This window comes from Nicotiana tabacum, chromosome 14 (assembly GCF_000715075.1).
Source record: "Nicotiana tabacum cultivar K326 chromosome 14, ASM71507v2, whole genome shotgun sequence".
Classification (NCBI taxonomy): Eukaryota; Viridiplantae; Streptophyta; class Magnoliopsida; order Solanales; family Solanaceae; genus Nicotiana; species Nicotiana tabacum.
The window spans coordinates 76483937-76497568 of record NC_134093.1 but is presented as its reverse complement, the minus strand read 5'-3'; positions in this window follow the sequence as shown (position 1 = coordinate 76497568).

The window sequence follows — 13632 nt, the reverse complement described above, 5'->3', positions numbered from 1 at the left end:
CTTTCATAAAAAGGTCCATGAAACCTTAATTCACTTGAAACCTTAATTCAAGTGAGCTAGAATTATGATCATTTTCCTAATTTTGGGTTCAATTTTGCTATATTGCTAAAGTAGATTGAAGCCACTAATATTCCGGAACATTTTTGGAGTTTTAAGAGGATCAATTGAGGCATGTTGGCTAAATCCCCCCTCTTCTTAGAATTGAATCCCACGGTATTCATGCAATCGACGTAAGTCCCAAATTGAACGCCCTAGAAATTGCTATCCCGGATGTGCTTGCTTTGCAAACATATGTGTAATATGTATTCCCATGTTTTCATCATGTTATCTCATCATCTGAGGAAATGTTCAAGACTTAGAATATGTGCTAATAGGCCTAGACTCCAAGTCAAAATCGATTAAACACTGTTATGCCAAATTGTGTGAAAAACCTCTATGTGCCTTGAATTCTAAATTGCTCACATGTGAAATCAAGAGTCTTGAATGAAAACCGTGTTGTTATTGATGATAATAATAATGTTGGATTGTGGAAAAGAACTTGAATTATGAAATAAGGCCAAGTGCGAAGAACGACTTTATAATTAAAGCCACTTGTGCCAATGTACTGAAAAGATGGGAAAGAAATATGAAGTAAGAAGATCGATTGAAATAGTTGATGTCTCGAATGAGATGGCTTAGCCGATCGGGCCGAGATCGAACTCCATGTAATATTACGGTGGTATTGTGAGTGAAATTATGAACATGGTTGATGTCTCAAATGAGATGGCTTAGCCGATCGGGCCGAGACCGGACTCCGTGTAATAACACGGTGGTATTGTGAATGAAATAGTGAATATGGTTGATGTCTCAAATGAGATGGCTTAGCCGATAGGGCCGATATCGGACTCCGTGTAAGAATACGGTGGTATTGTGGACTGTGGTATATTGGCACTAAAAACCGTCCAACCTAATAATGCGGGAGTTGACTTAAAAATCTATGTGATCCATAATTTGATGTTTTAATGTTATTTGAAGCTCGTATTGAATCCTTGATTGTTTCCCTTGTATTATTATTCATTCTATTGATATGGTGTTTAGCTATACATACAAGTACTATTCGACAGTCCTAACGTCATTTTTGCCGGGGCGCTGCATCTTTAAATGGATGCAGGTGGTTCCATAGCAGACAGTGTTGATCACAGATAAGTGCTGCATCCTCTTCTCAGTGGACTCGGTGAGCCCCATTTCATTCTGGGGTCATGTAATATATCTTTTGTTTATATTGTTGTACTTTTTGAGGTATAGCCGGGGACTTGTTGCCGACACCTTCTTTAAATACTTTTGTATCTTTAGAGGCTCCGTAGACACTCTGTGGGTTGTCTACGGATGTTGGGAATGTTAACCAAGTTATGTTGTGTTTGATCACTTGTTTCACTCAGACTATAAGAGTATGTGTATTTTGAGACTTAAAGGTGAAATAGCTAATGAAACGGTTTAACATTGTATGTATGAACTTCCCACTATTTCATTAATGAAATCATGTCTTTTTTTTCCTTGATCATGGGTGAGTGGGGTAGAAAGTATTTAACAGGCTTGCTCGACCGGGTTCACTCGGTTGAGCGCTGGTCGTGCTTCCCGAGGTTGGGGCGTGAGAAAAATGTAGTGTCCCCAGGCAAAAGAGACATCAGTACAAATATTGTACCGAGCATGTAAGGAATGAAAATCAGTAAATAAAATACATAAGAGAAACATGGAGTAAAATACTCAGCATGTAAGTTTGAACAGCTCTGTGAACAACCCATCATATCATCTCGGCCACTGTGGGCAAAATCATCAACGTATACAAGCTGATCAGGTGGTGGTGCGTATATAACGCCATAACCTTTTCCCAAATCCCATATACATATAATATACGCGTATATAACTCCATCTGGTCATGGGTCAATGTACATGTATAAATGAATGACATGCATACGAAGTACGTTAATAAGATTTCTCGGAATATCATAAGATCAATATATCTTCAGATAAAATTTATCAACCACGTAGTTTCTGAGACCCATGAACAGAAGATATAATAATAAGTCACATGGGGAATCAAGAACATAGACACCCCTAGTACTTCTATGAATAGTGTCATTTATGAAAGCTATGCGTTTGCTCATTTCGTTTGTATCGTATGAATCATGCCAAGAAGAAAGAAGGGATAGCCTTAACATACCTGAGCTGATTCTCTTGACAACCCCTCTAACACACGTCAATCGCGACAAAACACATAACGGCGAGATCGAGGTAGGGGAAAATCCGTATGATATTGATATTCTCTAGAAAGGTTGTACTCTGCTCCCTTAGAATTTCCAATTCATGTTGCACCTTGTAGGGGTTCATAAGTATTCCTTTTGAGAATTCCATCATCCGTTACTTAGCAAGCATTTTCATTACCATTTAATGATGTAGGGAGGTGTTGTTTTATCATAGAGAGTGGGCCCCACTTTAGGTGGTGACTTAGCCCAAATATCTCCTAAACATGCCACCTAGTACACAAACCAAAGAGTCATTGTCACCTAAATTGTCTTGCTGCCACGTTGGGGGTGATGTCCCCACCTAATAATTATCCACAATTTCCTAATTAGCTTGCTAATTTCCCATTAAACCAATAATTAACTAATTTCCTACATAACTAAGAATTATCTCAAATAATCTAAATTACTAATCATTTTTAACACACTTCATACACCTTACTATCATGGTCATGTGGTACCTTGTATGGCACTAGTCCATAAATATGGGGTATTATAGCTTGGATCGTATTTTATCCCATATTGACAACCTTCAACGGAACTCATTTTCTTCCACTTGTTTACCCTCTGACCTTCACGGCTTTACTTATCACTTGTTATAAAATACTTATAACCTCAAAATAATCTTGTTCTTAAACTGATGTCAATTATTTTACGACAAATCCAACGTACAATACTACGAGGTGTAACATCATTCCCCCTTTCGGAACATTCGTCCTCGAATGTTGACTGATGCACTTATCGATCTCATAACTAGATAGCTTTTACGAATGGTTTTAATACTGTCCTTGACATTTAGGCAACTCTTCTATGAATAGATCCAAAGTCCAGGGCATTCCCACCTTTAGGCCTCTTTCTCACACCACGCCCTGTGGTCGAAATTCTTCCCATCTCGTAACTCTTGCTACTTTCTATCATGCAGCCTGTACGATTTCTTTTTTCCTTGTATGTGCACCTATGTGATTCTTCCTTCCAACTTTAAGCCAATCTCTAGGCCTCGCTTTGTGACCATATACAAAATTAAGACAAGTTATCCCTCTGGGGGTCTATGGCCTTACTACATCTAAGTAGGTCATACTATACCATAACTCTTACTTCGATTTACCGTTATTGAGGTCTGCTACCAAACTCCAGGTTACTCTTGTTGCTTATCCTATATGTATAAATATAAGTCCTTTAATGCTTTCTCATTACGGTTCATCTTATGAATGGTGTCCTAATCTCATCTCATACTTTGTAACTTTTATCCATCCATTGTTGATTCACCTCAATGTTGATCTACAATCTACCACTGATAACTTGAAACCTCTTACATAATACATTGTCACTAGGGCTTATGTCTAGGGAGTATTCTAATCTCGTACCGTTCGTGAAATCCTCTTTTTTTTCTTCAAATCATTATTCAATCGAAGGCCCAAACGACAACCTTTATCTATCACAATTACACCCTTATTCCATTACTAGGGCATCATTCCATCTCTTCTAAATGCTATTAGTCTTAGACTCCTTTGAGTTCATTCAGGCTATACTGAGCTTTCTATAACTTAGAGAAACCATTAGCTCTCTTGTTATCCTGGGCTTAACCCCGAGGACTTATCCATTCTCATCACATTCTCACTCGTATTTCCTTATCCTTACCAATGTCTTCCTAAAACCTTGTCGCTATACCATACTTTAGCTTGGGACCTACACATATCTATTTATACAACTCGCAACCTTCCTTCAACTTGATTGCACCATAGATTTCCTTATGTTATTCTAGAACATCAAGTGAGACATCACATCGTCTCTAACTCTTCTTTACTCTCTTAACTAGACCTCTTGATACCTAGAAACCATAGGCTAGAAAATATGCCACTGACGACGGCGCTATCATTCCTGGATACCGAATCCCAGCGCTTCTAGCCCTCTATCTAAAGTATATATTATTCACCACCTTCCGCACCTGAGTATCTCGTACATTGTTCACCTTTACCTTACTTACCTTAAAAATCTCGCATCACATCTTCTATCTCTTTCATGACCTCCCTTCCACATAGGTATAATTCACATCCACAACTTGAAGCTCTATTATAATACTTGCACCTCTGGTGCATACACAATCCGGTGGGAGCTTCATACTGACTTCTTATGAGGCTGGTACTCTTCTAACTGGCTTTATCGTAGAGCTGTTATTGAATATAGTTGTTGTACTATCTCTATTGTACCTCAGATATTAAGAGTGAATCTACAGTGTTCTCAATCACGATTTCTATAATTTTCTGGGTCCAATAATCAGACTCCTGATTTACTTAGTTGATGTAACTCTTTAGTTTCCTCTTCCCTTTAATCAGCCTCTATGTAGGCTTAAGCTAACTTCTGATCTGCTGCTCATGGTATTAGTTATTACTTTAGCCTTTTATGGACGCTCTGGAATATCCATGATACAATCTTCTATAAATTCAATCCTTTGTTTATGACTCAATTCATTCTTTTTAACTTATACCGGAGTCTTCTACGACTGTATGATTGTCAACATATATGTTTCATGGATAATACTCTAAAATCTTATGTGTGTTCATAACGTAACCAACTCTGGATCATTGCTCGAATAATTCCTTTCGTTCCTTCTCAGCTTTCTTTAAACGTAAGCTATTACATTTCCTGGTCTTTCTGCCCCCTTTGTTGCATGCATACCTAGCTTATCTTAGTTCACACGCATGCCAGAATTTTCGTGCAACTCATATGATCTCGAATATTACTTTTGATTTTTTTTTCTTCTTCCCGTTCATTAACCACGATAGGTGCCACTTTCTTATGGAGTGCATACAATGTTGTTGTAAGACTGTTGTTACAAGACCATTTCCTTTTTAGGTCATTGTGCTTTGATTGAAGCCTTCTTCCTTATTTCCTCAACTAGTCTTTCGTTGTAGTACTTAGGGAGGACCCTCTGACTCTTGTAAAGCTGCGAGCTTATTACATCATATACTCGAAGGAATTTTTGATGTTCTTCCTCGCCTATAATTATCCGTAGTTACTTACCTCCACGCCCTTGTGCTTATAGGGTTACTTCTGAACTGATATTTTGACTGTCTTCCCAGTGGTACTCTCTTTTATTTATGTAACACTCATACGGTACCTTTAACTACCCCAACTCCTATCTGAATATTTCTCAAGGATCACAATATCATTATCTGCGAGACTGGATTTACTATGTTTATCTTGCATGATCTGTTGATTTGTCTATTTCCTCTTGTCTAGCCATAACTAGGCTCTTCCTAAATCAACTGCTAACTATTCGTTGGCCCATTCTCATATCAATATTCCGCGTAATTTTTCTTGGGTTATTTCCTTTGTCTTAACTTACATCTCACACTGGCTCCTTATCTATCAATAACATCTCGGGCAGGAATTCCTCTCCTTGACGTCATGTTTGCACAATGTTCTGGAATCATAGCATATCTGTAGGATTTGAATAAGTGCAATCTCATCCCTTTCTCATTTTTATCGCATTCTCCCTTTACCATTCCATAGTTACTAAAACCACTTAATTCTGACTTAATGCCATATCACTCCATATTCCCCCCTTTAGGGGAGTACTAAGATTTAGAGCTACGACGATCTACCTATAAATGTTTTACCTCTTCATCTTTGGTGTCATCATCGATGACCCTTACTCGCCTTGCGGTAATCCTTTTGTACCAAGGATAACAAAATTCCTTACTCATAAGGGTGACACTTAGTGTAGCTAGCACACATAGTCCCTTAAGCTTAGCTTTGCTCACATTGCTTGCTTTAGGGAAGCGTCTTCCTGAATGACCTTTAAAGGTTATTCTTCTATTATCCATTCTATTATCGCTGGAATGCAATATGAAATTCTCAAGATACCGACTATTATCAAATCACTCAGTCCCTAATTCATGTTTATTTTACCTTATTCACCAGCCCATACTGATTTCTATTACTCTGGGTCTAACTTTTCCTTCTGGTAATCACGTTAGAGTCACGAACTTATTTCTCGAAATGAGAATATGACTTTATGGCCTATACTTTTTTGTTGTCTCAAGGCCTTTCATGTTACACCCCAAGTTTTTGTACGTGAAAGTACGCCATAAGTAAATTGATGGAAGCTCATAAATGAGATATTACATTCCGCATTTTCGTGTGCTAAAGTTTTGTCATAAGTTAATCGACGTAAGTTCGAGGATGAGATTTTCTTGAGATTATAAGCATTATGCTATTTTCAAACACATGGTGAGTAAATTCGTGAAGGAAAGAAGGTAAACAAATAGAAGAAAATGAGTATCATTAAAGGTTGTCGATTTGGGATAAAATACGAGCCGAGCGATAATACCCGATATTTATGAACTAGTACCATACAAGGTACCATATGGCTATGATAGTAAGGTGTATAAAGTTTATTAAAAGTGAGTAGTATTTTATGTAATTTGAGATAATTCTTAATTATATGGATAATCGGGTAATTATTGATTTTAGTGGGAGATTAATAATTAGTGAATACTTAATTAGGATCTTGGATTGGATAAGCCTAAGAGGCAAAAACGTCGCTGCAAGTAAGGATTAAATAATGACTAAGCAAGTCTTGAAAGATATTGGATAAGATTATTAAGCCAAGAACGTGGCAGTAAGGAGTTAAGTCATTGTGACTCATTGGTCTTGACAACTAGGTGGACATGGATGCTTGAAAACATAATGGATCTAAAGTATAACACATGTGTCAACAAGAGTTACACGCAATCATGGCACTTGGAAACAAGTAAAACTATCTCATTTTCTATACTACTACCAGAATATTAGTATAATTCATTCAATTATCAATGACCTTACATCATACAAAGCAAAAGAACATTAACCACCTTTGAAAACGTTCTAGCACTATGCTCTAAAGCCTCTAAATAACTTTTGTTACAACGCTTTACCAAAATAGCCGGCATGCTATGTGATTATGATTGAGGAGTGGAAGAGATTGTTCATGGATACAAGTAGAAAGTTGGCCTTAAAGGTATGTTAAGGCTATCCCTTCTTTATTTTTGGTATGACCCAAATGATACTGAAAGAAACGAGCAAACGCACAGTTTCCATAAATGACTCTATTCATAGAAATATTATGGGTGTCTATATTCTTGATTCCCCATGTGAATTATTATTATATCTTCTGTTCATGGGTCTCAAAAAAATGCGTATTTGATAAAATTTATCTGACTAGCATATTATTTTTATGACATTCCGAGAAAATCTTATTAACGTATTTCTTAAGGCATATTATTTTTATGACATTCCGAGAAAATATTATTAAGGTATTTCATATGCATTTCATGCATTTATATATATACATTGACCCATGACCAGATGGCGTTATATATACCAGATGGCGTTAATATTATATGTATATGGGATATGGGAAAAGGTTATGGCGTTATATACGCACCACCACCTGATCAGCTGGTATACGTTGATGATTTGCCCACAGTGGCCAAAATGATATGATGGGATGCCCTCAGAGGCTTGATGATGTTATGAACACATATACCTATGCATGGTATAAAATTTATATGAATATGCATGACATTATAAAGATGAAATGATTCATAGAGCTATGTAGGCGTACATGTCAAGTCTTTTACTCTATGTTTCTCTCATGTCTATTATTTACTGATTTTCATTCCTTACATAGTCGGTACATTATTTGTACTGACGTCCCCTTTGCATGGGGATGCTATGTTTCATGCCCGCAGGTCTCGATAGACAGGTCGAGAGTCCTCTATGTAGGCAATCAACTCAGTAGAAGATATTGGTGCACTCCATTTGCTCCGGAGTTTCTTGTTTGGTCAGTATCATTTAGATGTGTATGGTTTGGTATGGCGGGGCTCAGTCCCGAACTTTATAACATTTATGTACTCTTAGAGGCTTGTAGACATATGTAGTGTACGTGAAAGATTGTACGGCCTTGTCGGCCTATGTTTTGAGTTTATAAATGATCATGTTGGCCTATTAGGCCCTTATGTCTCATGTGTATGATGATGTAATAAGAAAGATACATTACGTTGGTAATCAGTTGAGTAAGGTACCGGGTGCCCATCGCGGCCCATCAGTTTGGGTCGTGACAAAAGTGGTATCAGAGCAGTTCTGTCCTAGGGAGTCTACAAGCCGTGTCTAGTAGAGTCTTGTTTATGGGTGTGTCGCGCACCACACTTATAAGCAAGAGGCTACATGGGCATTTAAGACTGTCACTGTTTCTTCTTACTCTAGATCGTGTGGTAGAGCTCAGTTGTAAGAACTCAATTTCCTAAACTCTATCTTATTCATAATATGACGATACCTACATCCAGAAAGATGGTTGGTAAGAGATATAGCCATGGAAGAGTTGAGTTAGAGGAACTTGAGTTTGCATCATTCCTATGATGGATAAATGCGAGGTCTTCAGCAGAACATGTGTGTACCTTACGTGTAAGCTTCTTGATAAGGAGCCTTAAGGCAAGAATATCTATCCACCTATATCGTGAAAGGCAATTAGAGATTCAGAAGATAAATACAAGTTTCAAGAAGTAAAAGAAGTAAGATGAAGAAGGGTACGAGGTACCCAGTTAATAAAGATTATCATTATTTACCATTCAGGAAGAGAGATATAAGCATTTTGAGTTACCTTCAACAGTGACAAATATATGTACAATCGGCCACACCGATCTCAGTTATGCCTTATGGGAGCTAACGGACATAGTTTAAGAGAAGGACGAGTTATTGGGATCCGGCTAGGGATAGAGTAACCCAAAATAGTGGATAGATTGGTAGAGTTGGTTGATATTTCCGATGGATAGTGCAAACGTGGTGATGCATCTCCTCGTGAGACACCTTGATGGTGCTCCCTAAAATAGTACAGCTAGATATGAGTACTACAAAGATAAGCACTGGAAGCCTAGAAGGGATAACTATTACCTTAGTGTGGCTCCCATCCCTGGTAGAAAGAGAATGTTAGGCAATTCGAGGAACCAGTGGATGGAGCAAGAGGGGCTAAAAGAAAAAGAATGTCTTGTTCGAGTTTTCAGAATAAAGTGATAGACATAAATGTTACAGGGAAATAAGAAAAAAGTTAATGAAGCATTATGAGTAAGATATGATACATAGATGACAACGGTGGATCAAAAAGATGACAATATTACAGAGTCTATAGTCAATTGAAGGAAAAGACGAGAGGTGACAGGCCTTGAGACAACAAAAGAATATAGCCCATAAAGTCATATCCTCATTCAAGAAATAATTTCGTGACTCTAACACGACTACCCTAAGGAAGAGTTAGACCCCAGAACAATAGAAATCAGTATGGGCTGGTGAACAAGATAAACTAAACATGAATTAGGGACTGAGTGATTGGATAATAGTCACTATCATGAGAATTTCAGATTTTGTTCCGGCGATAATAGAGTGGACAACAGAAGAAGATTCATGAAAAATTCAGAGAATGGTCATTCAGGAAGACACTTCCCTAAAGCAAGCAAGGTGAGTAAAGTTAAGCCTAAGGGACTGTATGTGCCAGTTACACTAAGTGTCACCCTTGCGAGTGAGGATTTTCGTTATCCTTGGTACTGAAGGATTTCCGCGAAGCAAGTAAGGATCATCGATGATGTGAAAAGATGCTAAATATGAGAGGGTAAAACATCTATACTTAGATCATCGTAGCACTAAATCTTAGTGCTCCCCTAAAGGGGGGAATATGGTATGATGTGGCATTAAATCAGAATTAAGTGGTTCTAGTGACTATGGAATGGTAAAGGAAGAATGCGATAAAAATAAAAGAGGAATGAGATGGCACTTATCCAAATCCTACAGATATGCTACGATTCCAGAATATTGTGCAAGCACGACGTCAATGAGAGGAAGTAAGAGTTCCTGCCCGAGCTTTTATTAATAAATAAGGAGCATGTGTGAGACATAAGTTAAGGCAAAGGAAATAATCCAAGAAAGATTATGCGGAATATTGAGATGAGAATGGGCAAACGAGTAGTTAGTAATTTATTAGGAAGAGACTAGTTATGGCTAGACATGAAGTTACAGATGAATCAGTAGATCATGCAAGATAAGCATAGTAAAACCCAATACATTGAATTCAGCCTCGCAGTAATGTCATTGTAATACTTGAGATAAATTCAGAGAGGAGTCGGGCTAGCTAAAGGTACCGTATGAATGTTACGGGAATAAAAAAGAGTGCCCCTGGGAAGACAGTCAAAATATTAGTTCAGAGGCAATCCCACAAGCACAAGGACGTGGAGATAAGTAACAATGAATAATTATAGGCCGGGAAGGACATCAAAAGGTCCGTAATAAGCTCACAGCATTACAAGCGTCAGAGAGTCCTCCCTAAATACTACAATGAAAGACTAGCTGAGAAAGTAAGGAAGAAGGCTTCAACCTAAGCTCAGTGACGTAAGGAGGGAATGGTCTTATAACAACAGTCTCACAACAACATTGTATGCACTCCATAAGAAAGTGGCACCCACCATGGATAATGAACGGGGAGTAAAACCAAAATTAATATTCGAGACCATATGAGTTGCACAAAAATCTCAGCATATGTGAGAACTCAGATAAGCTAAGTATGCACGCAACAAGAGGCAAAGACCAGGAAAAAGAATTGCTTACGTCTGAAGGAAACTGAGATGGAAAGAAAGGAATTATTCGATTAATGATCAGTCGTAGAAGACTCCGATATAAGTTAAAAGAAGGAATTGGGTCCAGATAATAGACAAAGGATTGAATCATTAGAAGATTGTATCATGGTTTTCCATAGCATCCATGAAAGGATAAAAGTAATAACTAAATGCCATGAGTCGTAGATTGGAAGATAGCTTAAGCCTACATAAAGGTTGATCAGAAGGAAAAGGAAACTGAAGAGTTTTTTCAACCAAGTAAATGAGGAGTCTGATTATCGGCCCTAGACAATTATAGAAAACGTGATTGAGAACATTGCAGGATCATCCTTAATATCAGAGGTACAAGAGAGATAGTACAACAACCATATTCTATAACGGCTCTACGATAAAGCCAGTAAGAAGATTACCAACCTCATAAGAAGTCAGTATGAAGCTCTCACCGGATTGTGTATACACCAGAGGTGCAAGTATTATAATAGAGCTTCAGGTTATGGATGTGAATTATATCTGTGTTAAAGCAAGGTCATGAAAGAGATAGAAGACGTGATGCGAGATTTTAAGGTAAGTAAGGTAAAGGTGAACAACGTATGAGATGTTCAAATGTAGAAGGTTGCGAATAATCCATGCTACAGGTGGAAGGCTAGAAGCACTAGGATTCAATATCCAGGAATGGTAGCGGCATCGTCAGTGGCATATCTCCCAACCTATGGTTTCTAAGTACCGAAAGATCTAGTCAAGAGAGCAAAGAAGAGTTAGATATGATGTGATGTCTTGCTTGATGTTCCAGAATAACACAACGAAATCTATGGTGCAAGCAAGTTGAAGGAAGGTTGCGAATAGTATAAATAGATATGTATAGGTCGCAAGCTAAAAGTATAGTAAAACAATGAAGTTTTATGGTAGGAGTAAGGAGGAGAAAGGGGGAGTAAGAAGGTGACGAGAATGGATAAGTCCACGAGATTAAGCCCATGAAAACAAGAGAGCTAAGAGTTTCTCTAAGTTATAGAAAGTTCAGCATAGCCTGAATGGACTCAAAGGATTCTAAGACTAATAGCATCTAGAGTAGAATGAGGGTGTGATTGTGATAGATAAAGGATGGCGTTTGGGCCTTCGACGGAGTAATGACTTTAAGAGGATTTCATGAATTGTACGGGGTTAAAATACCCATGTAAGGTGAGTCATATTGGGATGCTATAAAATACGTTTAGTATCACCCCTAGCGGCAGTGTTACATAAGAGATTAAGTTATCAGTGGTAGATGATAGATCAACAATAAAGTGAATCAACAGTGAATGGACAAAAGTATGAGGTGAGATTAGGTTGTCATTCTTAAGATGAACAAGTGATGAGAAAGCATTAAAGGACTTAGATTTAATACATATGGGATAAGTAATGAAAGTAACCTGGAGTTCGGTAGCAGACCTCAGTAACGATAAATCGAAGTAAGAGTTATGGTATAGTATGACCCACCTAGATGCAGTAAAGTCATATGGATGGATAAACGGATCTATGAAATAAGGTATAACAATATTCGTAAGTTCAACAAAGTATCGAGCGAAGAACTTCAGTATACCTATAGATGCCCAGAGAGACATTTTATCAAGCTCTGTATATGTGTACAAAGTGAGGCATGGAGATTGGCTAAAAGCTGGAGGAAAAAGGAGAGAGGTATCGCATAGGCGCACTTACAAAGTCAGTATCGTACAGGCTGCATGATAGAAGGTAGCATCAATTATGAGATTGGAAGGATTCCGGTCACAAGCCATGGTGTGGGAAGGAGGCCTAAAGGGGGGAATGCCGTGGACTTTGGATTTATTCGCAGAACAGTTACCTAAATGGAAAGAAGAGTATTAAAGTATTCGCAAGAGCTATGGGTTATGAGAATGATAAGTGCATCAGTCAACATTCGAGGACGAATGTTCCAAAGGGAGGAATGATGTTACACCCCATATTTTAGTACGTGAAAGTACGCCATAAGTAAATTGATGGAAGCTCGGAAATGAGATATTACATCCCGCATTTTCATGTGCTAATGTTTCGTTGTAAGTTAATCGACATAAGTTCGGGGATGATATTTTCTTGAGATTATAAGCATTATGCTATTTCAAACACATGGTGAGTAAATTCGTGAAGGTAAGCGAATAGAAGAATATGAGTTTCATTAAAGGTTGTCGATTTGGGATAAAATACGGGCCGAGCGATAATACCCGATATTTATGGACTAGTACCATACAAGGTACCATATGGCTATGATAGTAAGGTGTATGAAGTGTATTAAAAGTGAGTAGTATTTTATGTAATTTGAGATAATTCTTAATTATGTGGATAATCGAGTAATTATTAATATTAGTGGGAGATTAATAATTAGTGAATACTTAATTAGGATCTTGGATTGGATAAGCCTAAGAGGCAAAAACGTGGCAGCAAGTAAGGATTAAATAATGACTAAGCAAGTCTTGCAAGATATTGGATAAGATTATTAAGCCAAGAACGTGGCAGTAAGGAGTTAAGTCATTGTGACTCATTGGTCTTGACAAATAGGTGGACGTGGATGCTTGACAACATAATGGATCTAAAGTATAACACATGTGTCAACAAGAGTTACACGTAATCATGGCACTTGGAAACAAGTAAAACTATCTCATTTTCTATACGATTACCAGAATATTAGTATAATTCATTCAATTATCAATAACCTTAGACCATAC